Below are 15,874 nucleotides of genomic sequence, written 5' to 3' on the forward strand. Positions count from 1 at the left end.
CTTCTGCACTCGCTGGGCATGTGCTGGTTCCTTCTCACCCCTACTGCTCTTTGCAGCACAGTTGGGTATGGCGTTCCTTAGCAGCAGAGGTTCCCTCAATCTTCCTGGGCTCAGACACCCAACTCCCTTCACTATCCCAGGGTGAAAAGGTCCTGTGGCTTGTTCTACGATTTTTTTTGGATCTTCTCAGATTGTCCCAGGAAGATCCTGGTTGTGCCCCTATTCTTTGTCTCCACCCACACTTTGTTTGCCCTAAGGTGCAATTTTAACTCTTTTGTGGGAGGAAAATCTTGAGAGCCCGGAATTTTCTGGCCTACTCTGCCATCTTCCCAGAATCCTCTCCCCTAAATAATTAATTCTTGAATAAATGAATGAATGAAGGGCCTTTAATTATTCAATTACTAAACAACTGTTATATATAAAAGCACATTTCTGAACATCTTTGGGGATAGAAAGAAGTGTAAGGCTGAGTTGCTACTTTCAAGAAGTTTGATACAAATACATAAAATGTTAAATAACAATAAGAGATAATTACATGGGCGGTCCAAGTCTACAGATGTTTAATTATTAAATAAACAGCATAAACAATAAGGCTATGACATTTACGGATAAAGAGAGCAATTGGGAATGGAATGATATAGAAAATGAGATTAATCTGGGCCTTGGAAGATGGGCAGAAATTAGACTTCCCAGAGTGAAGAGGAGAGGGAGGATTCCTGTTATGGAAAATGGCCAGAGAAAGGATTAAAAGGTAATAGAATAAAAGTTAAATATCATTTTGGTTAGAGTAGAGTGTTTGAATAGTGGGAGAAAAGGGTAGAAAAGCAGTTTTGAGATGCAATGTATAAATTTAAGCTAGAATGTGTGGGTCTTGCATGCTAGGCTGAGTTTGGGTTTTATCACTGTACTACTATGACTTTCATTGTTATGCTGTAGACAATGAGAGGTCATTAAAATTGAGGGGGACATGTTAAAAGTGATGACTATTAACCATTAAATATGAATGATATGTGATTATAAGAATTGAGGGGAAATAAAATACAGGCAGTGGAATTACAAGCTTATTTCACTATTTTAGTCAATGAAATGAAATGATAAAGACTTGGGACTAGGATAATGCCAATTGGAGTGGCAAGAAAAAGGCAAGAAATAGTCATTGCCAAGAAAAAATCAAGAGCACCCAGTAACTCCTGCTACAAAGCAGGAAAGGAAAAGGAAGAAGCCACAAAGAAGCTAAGATTACTAGCCAAGATGATTAGGTAAATCATGGCATCCTTAATAGAAAGAATAAAACAAGAAAGGGAAATTACTTGGGGAAGGAAGAAAGATAATTAGCTTGGTTGTTGATTTTTTATGCTGAATTTTACACCATGGCAGGATAATTTAATTTGAAAATCCTAATAGACAGTTAAGGATGCCAGATTAAAGAACTTGGAAGGTATCATGGTTAGGAGAAGTAGATATGAGGGCAATTTGCATGAAGATAATCATTAAAATCGGAGATGAGATCAATGTGTAGAATGAAGTTTAAATTTTGGAATATTTCCATATTTAGGCAGAAAGGGAGCCAACAAAGAATACAGAAAAGTACAAAAAAGCAAAATGTCGCTTCAGAAGACAAGGGAGAATAAAGTTTGGAGAGGTTTGGAGTGGTCGGCACTGCCAAATGCTGGAGAGATTGAATATGCTTAGAAATTAGAGCCATATCAACTATCTTATGTGATAAGGAAATTCACTCTCTCCCCACTGGCCTTAGTCAATATTGATATTTACTAGCAGAATAGAAAAAAACACAGAAACAAAATTTCTAAAAACTAATTAATAAGATAAATTAAATTTGATATGACTCTGCCCCGGAGAGATGCCATAAGGCTTTCAAGCACTGTGCTAGAGTTAGTCTTTACCAATTTACTAAGTAGGTCTAATAATTGGAGGTGTTATTGCACCTTTCCAATCTCGTAAAATAAACAACCATATTCAACTGTCAATTATCTTCAGGCAGCAGTGAAAATGGGCTTTAGAAAAACAACACATTGAGTGGTTGCTTAAAACATCCAATTGATCTGGAGACAGGACACAAACTAATATAAATAGAGGGACTATCTTCTAACATAGGAACCTGTTATTTAGTTCAGTTGTATAAATACTTATTAAGTGACTTCCGTATGCTGAGTAATGTGCTGGATATTGGGGAAATAAAATTAAAATTATTTTCACCATGTGGAGCCTAGAATCTAGTGGAGTAAATATTAGTAATCTGTGCAAAGGTAAAAGCGACTTTTATTTATGGAATAATAGGTTCAAAATTTTGGATTTTGCTGCTAGGCTGTTTCTTGCATTACTACCAACATCTCTATGTCAGTCCAACAAATTTGTTTCTAGTTGGTTTTATTGATCATGTTGATAATGTAAGTTTTTTTCCCAATTTATCACAATTCCTGAATTTATACCACCTACATCACAACAAATTCCCTTCAGTTCCAAAAGTTTTGTTAATAATCTATATTCTGACATGAATAATGATAAATTGTCATGCTCTGAACAAAAGGATGATATAGTATTACATAATTATTATGGTATGTAACTCCTCAAGACAATATGATAATACTAAAAAAACACCCAACCCTCCAATTATCATTAGGATCAAATATAAATTCCTTTATTTGTCATTTCAAGTTCTTAACAACCTAGATTTCACCTTCATTTCTAGACTTATTACATATTCTACACTTCAGTCAAACTGGCCCTTTTATTGTTCCTCACACATGACACCTCATCTATTGCCTCATGCCATTTTGGAGGCTCTCTCCCATGCCTGGAAATCACTCCATCTTTACTTCTGCTTCTTAGCATTCCTGGTTTCTTCTACATTTTGCATGAGTGCCACAACTTAGATTATTCTTGATTCCTACAGCTGCTAATGCCTCCTCAACACAATTACTTTATATGTACTTGGCATCTATGTATATGTATATATGTTGTCTCCTTGATAGAATGGGAGCTCCTTAAAGGTTAGGGTCTATTTTATTTCTTTCATTTTATCACTAGTACCTAATGTAGTAATGGGAAAATAGTGTATTAAGAATGTCTATTGATTGAATAACACAGACAAAAATAGAAATTATAATCAGCTTTCTTGCATTCTACCAACAAAATTTTAATTTTCCAATAAACCAACTGTCAATAATTTTAATGAAAATGGATTTGTGTTTAATCTTTTTTAGAAAACATAAAAGATATTCATTTCAATATCTTCTTCCTCACCAACTGTCCACTACTCACTGAATAAAGGAAGGGCATGTATACTTTAACATCATCCATTAAGAAAATAAAACCACAAAGAAATGACAACAGTAAAATAGTTTTGGCAAAATGTTACTTATATTTCATGATATAACAAGTGCAAAATAATAAATTGTCCAAAAGATAAGGAGTCACAAACATGATAAAATTACAAGATTTTGTATATATACATATATATGTATATACATACATGTATGTATATACATATATACACACATATATACATACATATATGTGTTTCATAAATATGTATATGATACACAGTGTCATGTCACTGAATAAACTCTGTAAAAGTGAAAGTTTGGGCAAATGAACAAATAACTGACAAGAAAAAAATACTTATATTTTAGGAACAAATAGCAGTAATTACTCAACCAAAAATGTATTCTATCATATGCTGAAAGCTGGGAAAAAGTTAGAATAAGTTGGGAAAAAATTTGAACAAAATCTTTATTTCATAGCTACTTCATACTACATTCAAATGCACAAAAAACATTGATGGAAACTTTCCATTTGAATTGGAAGTAAATATAAGGCATAAATCCTAGGAAAAGGTAGTCTTATATTTTTTCAAAATCCATTCGATGTTATTAATTGTAAATCTTCTTGCACTCCTTTTGTCTTTAGCAAAATAGCCATGTGGATTCTTATTGTTCAACAGACATTTGCTCTTCTCTTCTACTTACTACAGGACTGATCTATAGTGGCAGCAGGAATAATATGAACTGTGGGGGCTGCATGGGACCAGCAGAAAATTTCAAAACTAATTCTCTACTTCTTTCAACTGATTTTATTATTCCTAAACTTGTTCTAATATATAATTGTCCAGGATCACCTATAATACTTATAGCTTTGCTATTTCTACAAAATCTGGCAGAATTTAATTTGATATTATTTGTTGCTTCCCACTATACCTATCCTGGACATAGGCACCCTGAATAAACATTGCTGGTCTCTATGCTATTAGTTCCTGTTTCTTTAGAGAACTAGAAAGGACAAATCCTTCCCTTCCCATACTATCTAGATGTGAGGTTCTGCTTTTTAGTAATTTTGTATGTTTCTAATGTCGATTCATCTTTTCAAATCTGTAACTGAAGTTGCTCAGAAGTGAGAAATGAGATAATTTAATTAGGCTATCTCAAACAGCATGCTGATTTTTATAAGTTTAGTCAGGGCAAATGAAGATATACAGCTAGTAAATTTGATGCAAAACTCTCCAAGTAATTCTCAAAAACTCTACTCAAAGACACCTCTAGATACAGTTATGCATAGATTTCTTTTGGGGAACACTAATTTAAAAATTTCATATATATAATATACATACATAATATCAAAAGCATTTCTAAGGAAATGTATTCTATGGCTTGCTTCAGATAGATATAATTCATTCAAAATGGTTGAAATATCAATTCTCAATAAATTAGATTTTCTGTCTTTTGGTATCAATATCATGAATCCCAAGGAAAAACCTATCTGCACAACAACTATTCATTGTGGTTACACCAGGAGATACAGGGAACTTTAACAAATAATTGAATTGAGATTTCAGATAGCAGTATGCTTGAAGATTTTTTTAAAAATTAAGTAGGAATAAATTTTTAAAATTATGTTCTGCCATTACATTGCTAATTAGCAAAAGAAAGGAAATCACAAACGCAAGAACGCAGTTTAGTTTTCATTATTTTTTTATCATCACTACCATTATTTAACCACTGTTCTCTATAAAGAGAGAGGTAAGGCCAGATCCTTTTCATATCTCATAATAGTAAATAGCGCTTAGAATGTGCTTTGAGGTCTGTGAGCACTTTACAACTATTTCATTTTGTCCTCATAACGCCTGAAGGAGTTTTCTATTATCAAGCCCATTTTACAAATTAAGAACTGAAAGAATATCAAGATTAAATGTCGAATGTCAAACTCATCGTTCTGATTCTAGGCCCAGCACTCTTCCCTGTACTGCCTAACTTAGAGTGAGCGCTACCATGGAAGAACCAAGTATCAACCCTAATAGTTAAATACACTTGGTGAAAAGTATGCCTGCAAATAGTCCAATGTGAAACATTTACAGGAGAAGCTTTTAGAATATTAATCATCCAACCTGCACAAATCCACTGTGGCCACAATACATTCTTAACCAAATTTTGTCATCCAAATAACTGAACTTTCATATTAAATATGACTTTAGCAAAGTTATTATTGCTTTTCTCTGGAATTATTACTGAATTTTCAACTGTAGCCACTGTAAGTATAAGGCAAAAATTGTCAGAAATCATGAACAAGCATTAAAAATTAACGGACGTATCCAAACATTTATACTGCCACTATTTTGTTGGATTCACTTCTGCCCACAGGAGAAATAGGCGGAGAGTCATTCTGGATTAGCATGAGATTTATGAGAATTTTTATTGTAAAAATGTGACTAATAATTTCTGCTCCTGCACTGAGCTGACAGTTTCAATGGCAATGCTATGTCATTTGCATGCAGAATGCAGACGGGATTGTTGTTACGCTTCAAGGGAAACAGCAAATGTCAAGGTCATGGCATTAAGAAGTACAATTCAGCTCATACAACTTGGCTAGTTTCAATGGAGAGCTTTCATTTTTTTAAGTGGATAAAAATAGTTTCATTACACAGATTGAAAAAAAAGTTCACCTAGATGACTATAGCTGTGATTAATAGTTAAACTTGAATTTTCACCATATTAATTCACTTTTATGTGTTTTAAGAAAATAAAACTAATATAGTTGGTTTTAGCTAAACATGTGATCTATGTCTGAGTTGCATTCAAACCAAAGCTGGACTGATAAGAATACAAGAAAAAAGTGAATTTTTAAAGACTCACACATCTCTATTTTATCTGCCCTTATATGGTTAATTTCTATGTTGCCAGAGGACCTAGATCAATTATGCTTTGTAAAATTTTTTGATTTTTCATTTTCTCAATAAAATTAAGTTGATATAAGCATGACACATAGATGAATCTAGATATATCCTAATTAGTAATACATTATATTGTCCCTCAGAGGAATATTAGAAAATTAGAGCAGTAAAACTGTGAAATGCACCTATGCCTAAAGAAATTTTGGAAAGAACATAATAAATAGAGTTAAAATTCAATCTAAGGTAGAGAAGCGATTTGTATAGGAAGTTTCTACAAAGTAGTGAGGGCAATTCCAAATTAATTAAAGAAGTTTACTTAAGTTTGGCCAATGAGGTTGATTTAGTGACTTGATTCATTAAGTCTAGCAAATAGTACAGAATTTCTAATGCATCCTGGGCAACTCCTAAAAATTAAAGTGCTTGGAAGAAGCCAATAACGCACTTTTCCCCACCTGTTTCATATATAGATAAAAAATTCTTCTTTCAGATGCTAAATACATTCTAATCCAAGGAGCCTTTCTCAATTTCACTCCAATCTACTTTTCAGCCTTATCTCACACCACTCAAGCTCACAGTCTCTGCATTTCTCCCAAATTGTAATATCTGCTATCCCCAAATGTTCCCTGCTTTTTAGCCTCTAAACTTTTACTTGGACTTCCTCTCTTTCCTTGGACATCATCTCCTCAGGTTTTTCTCTACCGTGTCATAGAAATCTCTTTACCGTGGGGGCTCGCAAGACAGCGGAGGCAGAACCATCCAGGGCTGTGGGGCCCTTGTCAGTGCTGGGGCTTCCGTGCCTATGGCCCTTTCCTGCTGGGTGGCTCTAGGCCTGGTAACTCTCCTGCTGTGGCTGCCTCAGGCTGCCACAATGTCATCATTCTCACACCTCTCGAGGGGCCGGAAGGTGGTTCTATCAGCTCTGGCATGCTGGCAGCGGGAGGTGCAGGGCTTGCTGTGCCCTGCCCACTGGTGTAGGCTCCAGTGACCTAGAACTGCACCCACTGAGCTATCCCTGATCTCACCGAGGTCTCCTCTCCTCCTTGGAAGATGGCAGCATTCGTCAGGGCTTCCAGGAGTATAAGCAGGTGTGCTCTTCCTTCCTCAACATGGACTACTTGGGTTATAGCCATTTGGTGGGTGTGTGCCACACTGACTCAGAAGCCAAGGACTTGGCAGATGAAATAGAGGTTCGGAATGGCCCTAATGTAGGTGGAGAGATGTTCTGAGGCCAGGGAAGCTTTCTATTTCCTCTAGCACTACCTTAACCCCGCGGCTGCTCAGGCACTACGCTCTGACCTCAGCTACATGATCTGAGCCAGGGATGATGGTGAGGATTATGCTTATGGGGTACTGTGACCCACATGCTGGAGGGTCCCTTAGAGAGGCCATTTTTCTGTTGGAGCAGCAGTGGTGGTGAGTGTGACTCTGGGCCAGCCCTTGTTCCGAGCTCCTGGGCTGAACCTAGATGTTGGTAACTATGAATTGTATTGGGTCTGTCTGTTGATATTTGTAATTTGTATTTTGTTCTGAATTTCAGGGTGCTGACCTTTTCCCCTGAACTAAATGAATGTTCTGAAGTTCAGGGTGCTGATCTCTTCCCCTGAAGTAAGTGAATGAATCTGTATTTGGTCTGTCTGTTGATGCTTGTAATTTGTTTGTATTTTGTTCTGAAGTTCAGAGTGCTGGCTTTTTCCCCTGAACTAACTGAATGCTGTCTGTATGCTGGATTAAAGCAAGCTTGTCAACCCCTTCACCTTGCTTTCCTTGGTTAAGCAGATCAAAAGAACCTGTGCTTTCCCGGTGTGTTGGCAGCTTTCTGGGTGCTGGCTGTGAGTGGATCTTACACCCCCACAGAAGCTGCTAGCTGGATTGTTAAAACACTCCCTCACCTACACCATGAAGAGGCACAAGTGGTCAGTGCTGAAGAGTTGGTAGCTGGTGTACAAGCCAGAAATGATAACACCTTCATGTGGACATCTTCTGCCTTTATTGGGCTTGATTCACTTCAGCCCAACCTGGCACATCTCATCCTACAGGCATAGTCAGTCTGGCCATCAGGTCCAGCCCAGTCTGACCACTCTTCTTGGGTGGGCAAGGTGGGGGTGGGACAGAAAAACTGCTTTGCACCACCAGCACTTCCAGTCCTCTCCTCCCACCAGAAATAAAGTTTCTCAATGTGGAAAAAAAAGAAAATCTCTTTACCTTGGAAGCTCCCTAAACCCCTAGACTATTTCTAACATTAGAGGTACGCTCCACACCCGCGACCTTATCTTATGATGGGCTAGTTCCTCCCAGAATCTCCAGTTTAAGGAAGAGGTCCAGGCCAAATCTATTTCCACCTCTTTCTAGGCTACATGCTATTATGCTCCCATGCAGAGTACTTCCCTCCCACCACAACCACTTCCAGTTTCCTATTATGTGTTGTCTTGCCCCATTAGACTGTAAGGTCCTAGAAGGCTTAGCAGCCTTTAGCACAGTTGGCATACAACAAGCTTGATAAATGCTTACTGACTGACTGTCAAATACACCTGGATTGTCCTCCCCAGTTTTCTGCAAGCTTTCGCATGTGTGACAGGAGCAATATTATCTACTACTATGACATATAGTTTCCTCATATTCATAATTTCTTACAATAAAATAATATTTTATTGCTTTCTTTGCTACCACAAAAAATTCTGCCAAGATTATTTTGAAACACTGGAGACCTTTCTTTCTGTCTTTGATTTTCTTGTGGGATAAGCTTAAGAGTGGGATCTATGAGACAGAAGGTATAAAAATATTTAGTTACCTCTCAAATAATTCCAAATTGATTTCTAAAACATTTGAACCATACAGTAGTGTCCCTTTCTTCTCCCAGTTTTTCCACCATTGGCTGCTTCCTCTGGCCCACTTTGTCTTTCTTAATGTCTTTTGAAATGTGAAGTGACATGTCAGACTTATTTTCATTTGCATTTCTCAATGGTATTGAGCAAGTAGTCATATAGCTATTAGTAACTTGCAATGATTTTGAGAACTACACATTCATATACTTTAATTGCATTTTGGGAAACAGTTTTTGCCTTTAAATATTTGCATTAATTTTCTACATATCTTTAATATTAGATTTTTATCAGTGATATTTTATGCAATTTTTTTATTTTCTTACCCCATCTGCACTGATTTTGTTTATTAAAAAGTTTTTCAAATCCATGTAACCAAAATTGCTTCTTTTGTGATCTCATCAGCTCCAAAGGGTGAGTTTCACTCTCACTCTCTCATATGTAATTCTGTTAATTTTTTCCCTCCACAACTCTTTTTTCTCATTTACTCCCACATCTTATTCTGTCATTTCTTTCTCTACAACTTCTCTCAGATCCATTCCTGTATTTCCAATCACAGTCACCATCCTAGTCCAGGCCATCAACACCTTTAGTAATTCAATAGACTGCTATCTGGTCTTTCTTCCTTCTGCCTTTGTCCTCTCCTATCCACTCTCCACACAGCTATTACGCTGTTATTTCTAAAGCATACAACTCACTACATTGCTCCTCAGTTTAAGAAATTTCAGTGGCTCCTTATGCTACTAGGAAAAGAAAAAAAAATCTCTATTTTGTCTTGATATTCTGGCTCTGAAATTATCTTGCTAGACTGATAGAGCATTAGTTGTTTGGTCATTTTCAGTCATGTTCAACTCCTTGTGACCCTAATTGGGGTTTCTTGGCAGATGCTGGAGTAGTTTGCCATTTCTTTCATCAATTTGTTTTACAGATGGAAAAACTGTGGCAAACAGGATTAAGTGACTTGCCTGGGGTCACACACTAGTAAGTGTATGAAGCCAGATTTGAACTCAGAAAGATGTCTTCCTGACTCCAGGCCCAGTGATCTATCCACTGGCCCATGTGATTAGTGTCCTTCACATATTCTATATTCTAGGGGAGTTATCTTATGAGCTTTCCCCTGTATATGACATTCCGTGTCTGAACATGTGTTTTTGTGGGCTGCCCTCCATACATAGAAGAACTTCCTGACCTGTCCTTAGTTGTGCCTTTCTCCCCAGTTGTTTTGTATTTACTTTGAATAAATTTTGTGTTTAATTATCTGATACATATATTTCCCCCCAACAAAATGTAAGCTCCTTGGAGACATGGATTGTTCCTTTTTTGTCTCTATCATTCCAGCACCTCTAATGGTAAGCACTCAAAATCGAGTACGCAATAAATCCTTCTTGCATGTGTTGCCATTGTCAATATCCTATTCATCCATTAAAACCAATGTCAAAACATTACCTCCTTTGTGATAACTTTCTTGATGTCTATGCCTCATCCCTTCCACATCCCCTGCCTCTAGCTGGAAGTAGCCCCTCCCTCATATAACTTATTTTCTTAGAAATAAATAGTATATTTCCATATATTCCAGTTGTTTGTATCATAGGAAATGCAAATCAGTTTTAATTTTTTATATCTAAAAGACAAGATGATTTTTATTGTTTTATCAATCTAATTTCTATAAGTTATTATAAATTTAATCAACGGATTAGGAAAGGTGTCTTTTTCAGTAGGTGTGTTAGAAATTAAATGAGTGAATATTCATTTTACAACACATGATCAAATATTTGGACAGGCAAATAGGAAACAGGTAGGTAACTTTCTGCTAAAATTGGGTACTGGGATTGGTCACATGGATTACACCCATAATTAATTCTAATTTTATGTGAAAACTGACTTATCAGTAAGAATTTTAGATATTTGACTTCTTTGTATCTCATCTTCTGAATTATCTTCTAATCATTTTATTTTTATTTGGTGTTAATAAATGGCATCTTTCCATAACATAAGTGAAAATTGGGCTTTTCTTGAATAACAATCATTTGTTCTATAATAATTCTGTCCACAAGCATGAATGGACCATATTATTAATGATTTAATGAAATTCTTTGCTTTGTTATAGTCATAATATTTTCATTTTAAAGATGATTTTTTCTAAGTCATTTAGACAAGCTACAGAATTACTAATATAAGCATCATTTAAAGAAGTATAAGTATTAAGTAGATTTCACATATGTGAAGTTTTACTATAATTTAAAACATAGGTCTTTAAATTTAAATTCATATTAAATAATCATATTAATTCACAATGTCAAAACCAACTTGCCTATCACTACCACTCAAATACTAATAAAATCTGGCCATCATCCTGTGCCCAAAAGTATGAAACAGCAGCTTATCCACCCTTTCCTCCACTATCAGACCACCAGTCCTACTTCTAAGCTAGCTCCCACAGCCTTCATCCAAAAGAATGCCCTTTTGGAGATGCCAATTGGCAATCATCCACCCAGCTGCTGCAGCCCAAATACAGTCTTTCAGTAGACATGTCTACTGGAGAACCAAAAAAGACTGTTCTCACTACCAGTCTTTATCTAGTAATTCAAAGTCATAAATTGATAGAGTTAAGGAGAATGACACTAATAATGTATCACCCATCTACTTTTAAACTGCACACCAAAGACTACAGTATCTTTCCACTGAAAGTTACTATACATATTTTTTCTTCCTGTTAGAATATGAGTTTCTTAAGAGTAGGGACTGTCTTGCTTTTCCTTTTTTTATCTCCAGAGCACACCATAGTACTTTATAAATACTTTATATTCTTTCCTTCTTTTTTCCCTTCCTTCTTTCCATCCTTTATTTGTTTATTCCTTCTTCACCTCTCCTCTTCTATCTTCCTTCTCCTATGCTCTTTGATACTTTGCTCTCCCCTCTTCTCCTGTCTTCTTCTCTTCTTCTCTTCTCTTCTCTTCTCTTCTCTTCTCTTCTCTTCTCTTCTCTTCTCTTCTCTTCTCTTCTCTCCAAACCACACTTCTTCTCTGTAGTCTTCTTCGGTCTTCTCCTTTCCATTTCATTTGCTTCCTTTCCTCTCTTCTCTTCTCCTCTTTTCTCCTCTCTTTCTTCCCCCTCTACCTTAAACTCAGGAAGATCTGAGTTCAAATACAGCCTCAGACATTTACTAGGTGTGTGATTACATGAAAGTCACTTAACCTCTGTTTTCCTCAGTTTCCTCAACTATAACATGAGGATAATAACAGCACTTACTTCCCAAGGTTATTGTGGGAATCAAATAAGATAATACCTTTAAAGTTCTTAGTGTAGTCCCTGACACATAGTAGGTCCTTGATAAATGCTTGTTTCTGGCCAGCCTGTCTGTCTTCATTTTTTCCAGGTCTAACTAAATGTGGGCAATAAGACATATAAAACATGATTCCCTGTGAGATCACTAGTTTAAACAGCTTACCTGCTTTCTTTTTAATCCCCAAAGAGCTTCAGATTCAGAGAAATCAAAGGTAACATGTTTGCTCAGTTAATTCCTTAGTACAACAACTTCCTTTATTACTTTTATTATTAAAATGGATTTTAAATATTTTAGATGATGAATTAATGTTACATTTATTTCTCTCTGAAAAATCTTTTTAAGCCACTTTTTAGTATTTCTTCTATGGGAGGAAGTTTTGCTAATATTCATTATATATTTTCCTAATTTTACCCATATTTCAGGGTTATATCTATCTACTCTGAGAATAATTTCTTTTCTTTTATACATTCATTTTTTATAATCAAAGGAAGATTAGTGAGTGTTCATTATATGCTCTGAGTTGGGATCCACAAATAAGGCTTTTAGAGAAAAATAGAACAATAACTAATAAATTCAATTTAATCCTTAAATCATTTGGAATAAGTCCTTTAAATAGTCCTGCCACTCACCCAGTACACTAATATACATAAATTTTTCAAATTAAATAAAATATTATGAAACATGTGGGTTTAATTTCCTTGTACTCTCTAATTCTGATGGTATTAGAAAACAAATTTATCCTTTGTTCATTTTAATTTGATAATTTCATCATCCTTTGTATTTTTTCTCCATATTTCCATTCACTTGTCATTAAATAATGGTTGACTGTAGAATTATTTCTAAAATTTTTCTGAGTCTAATAATCAGATTCATTTTCATGATTTTAGAAAAGGAAATAAATTTAACTGGAATGATAAGGACTCTAATCAATTCACCAAATGCCCTTGAGTATGCTTATTTTCTGATGTTCAAATTTGCCCAAGGATGCTGTTATCCATTTTCTTCTCAAAGATGCTTTTTGCTTATGGCATCAATTATTTTTAATAAATTGTAGAATTTAGTAAATGATCATACGTTTTAAGTTGTAGGGTCTGTAGAGATAGTATGTTCACAGTATCACAAACTGAAGGCTGAATGTTATTGTATAGATCATATCATCTAATCAAGCCTTCTTATTTTACAGTGAAGGAAGTGAGTTTTGAATCTAGGTCCTTGAAATGCAAATCTTGTGCCCCTTCTAAAATAGTCTACATCACTCTAAGTAAGTGTATCTTCCTTTGTCTAACACATTAAAAAAATCAGCACATCTTATGCTGCTTCTTTCATAGGTGATTGATTTGTTCTATAGTTCTTCACGTACCATATTCCGTGATAAAAGTGTGTCACCTATCTGTTGGGTAGGGATGTCAGAGTGAATTGTAAGGTTCCCTTCAGATTCTAGGGGTAGTGGATGGAATAAGTATTTATTAAGCAGTATATGCCAGATATTATGCTAGGTGCTTATAGGTATAACCTCATTTGAGACGTGCAAAAATCCTTGCAGGTAGGTGCCATTATTATCACCTTTTTATAGTTTGAGAAACTGAGGCAGATAAATGAAAACAAGTTAATAAATATCTGAGGCTGGATTTGAACTCAGGTCTAACGCTCTCCAGGCCCAATACTCCATACACTAAACCAGGTAGCTGTGTCACAGTTTTACATAGTCTTGAAACCAACACTTTTAAATAATCTTGATTAACAATCCTGAAGCAAGTATTACAAAACTCTTGAGGAGAATGAAAAAAGAAAAGATGACTAGGACCACTGCAAAGGAAGCTACAATCCTGGGAGAAGATCTCACCTGGGCTCAACTGAGTCTGTGAGAGTCTTCTGGATTCTATGGCCTTACTCTTTATTTAAGCATTGATGGCTTTCCAAGGAGCTTCTAACTTACTTAGACTGAGCCTGTGGGACTATTATTGCCCACAAAAAGTTTTTACAGTCCCAAGAGAGCTTCACACAACCCTAAGTAGAACAGCCAAGGATCCCCACATCCTTCAACCCAAGGAGGAAGTAGTGGAGGAAAGGCTGTGTGGTAGAGCCTATGTGGTAGAGGAAGGCCTGGAAGATGAAGTCTTCCTGGATCCTTGAATACTGCCACGCCTTCCCAGAAATGTCCTACAGGGGCAGATGGGATTGAGAATCAGGTGTAATTTTGTTTTCTTTGAGTTATAGTGATAAAAATAATATTAGAGAAAAAACTGTTTCAAAGAATTCACAATAAAATACCACAATAATCAAACATTATCAAGATACTTGCCACTACCCATGGCACTGGTATCTGAATATATGAATCACAAATACAATATAAGAACAGAGAGTTCCTTTTTTGTTTGAATCTAAGCTGTGGTGTGCTAGTAAATGTTTAACAACAGGCTCTCTAAAATATACATAGAACACACTTTTAAGTTTTCTTTCTAATATCTAGACAATTAACAAAACAATAAATTAACTCCTGGTTTGTAGCATTTGCTAATTTTCATGACATAAAAAAATTGCAAGGAACAAGAAAGCAAAATGGCTGTCTGATGCAGCTTTGCAAATAGGTGAGGAAAGAAGGAAGGTGAACGATGAAGGATAAAAGGAAAGATATGCCCAACTCAATACAGAATTCCTGAGAGTAGGAAAGAGAGATGAAAAGGTTTTCTTAAATGAGCAATGTAAAGAAATAAAAGAAAACAACAGAATGGGAAAGATAAGAGATCTCTTCAGAAAAATTCAAGATATCAAGAAAAAGTTTCATGCAAAAATGAGTAAGATAAAAGATAAAAAATGGCAGGGATTTAATAGAAGCAGAAGAGATTAAGAAGAAGAGGCAAGAATATATAAAAGAGTTATACAGGAAGGAACATAACATTAATGACAAGCACCACAGTGTAGTAACTGATCTAGAGCTAGACAGACATCCTGGATTAATGAAGTAAAGAGGGTCTAAGGAAGTGTTGCTAACAATAGGGCAAATGGGGGTGATGGAATTCCAGCTGAGCTCTTTAAAGATGATGCTGTTAAAATGCTGCACTCAACATGACAACAAATTTGGAAAACAGAGGCCACCTGATTGGAAAAAATCCGTTTATGTCCTAATCCTGAGGAAGGGTAATGCTAATGAATGTTCAAATTACTGAACAGTTGAACTCATTTCACACATTAGCAAGGTTATGCTTAAGATTCTGCAATGCTGGCTTCAGAAACATAGGAATCAAGAATTACCAGAAAAGCAGGCTGGTTTTCCAAAAGGCAGAGCACTATAGAGAAAGCAAGGGAGTTCCACAAAACAAAAAAAGACTGAAAAACCACCTACTTCTTCACCAACTACATTAAAGCCTTTGACTGTGCAGGTCACAATAAAACGTGGCAAGTCCTTAAAGAGATGGGAATACCATTACATTTTACTTGTCTCCAGAGGAACCTATATGCAGACCAAGAAGCAATTAGAACTGAATATGGAACAACTGATTGGTTCAAGGTTGGCAAAGGAGTATGACAAGGTTGTATAATGTCACCTTATTTATTTAACTTATATGCAGAGTACATCATGCAAAA

The 15,874-nt window shown here is 35.8% G+C and overlaps 1 pseudogene; it reads left to right on the top strand.

Annotated features, from left to right (window-relative positions):
* The first annotated feature begins 1,116 nt into the window (after nucleotides 1–1,116).
* LOC118837334 lies at nucleotides 1,117–7,601 on the top strand (annotated as a pseudogene).
* Nucleotides 7,602–15,874: the final 8,273 nt, after the last annotated feature.

The sequence above is a fragment of the Trichosurus vulpecula genome, chromosome 2 (genome assembly GCF_011100635.1).
Source record: "Trichosurus vulpecula isolate mTriVul1 chromosome 2, mTriVul1.pri, whole genome shotgun sequence".
NCBI lineage: Eukaryota > Metazoa > Chordata > Mammalia > Diprotodontia > Phalangeridae > Trichosurus > Trichosurus vulpecula.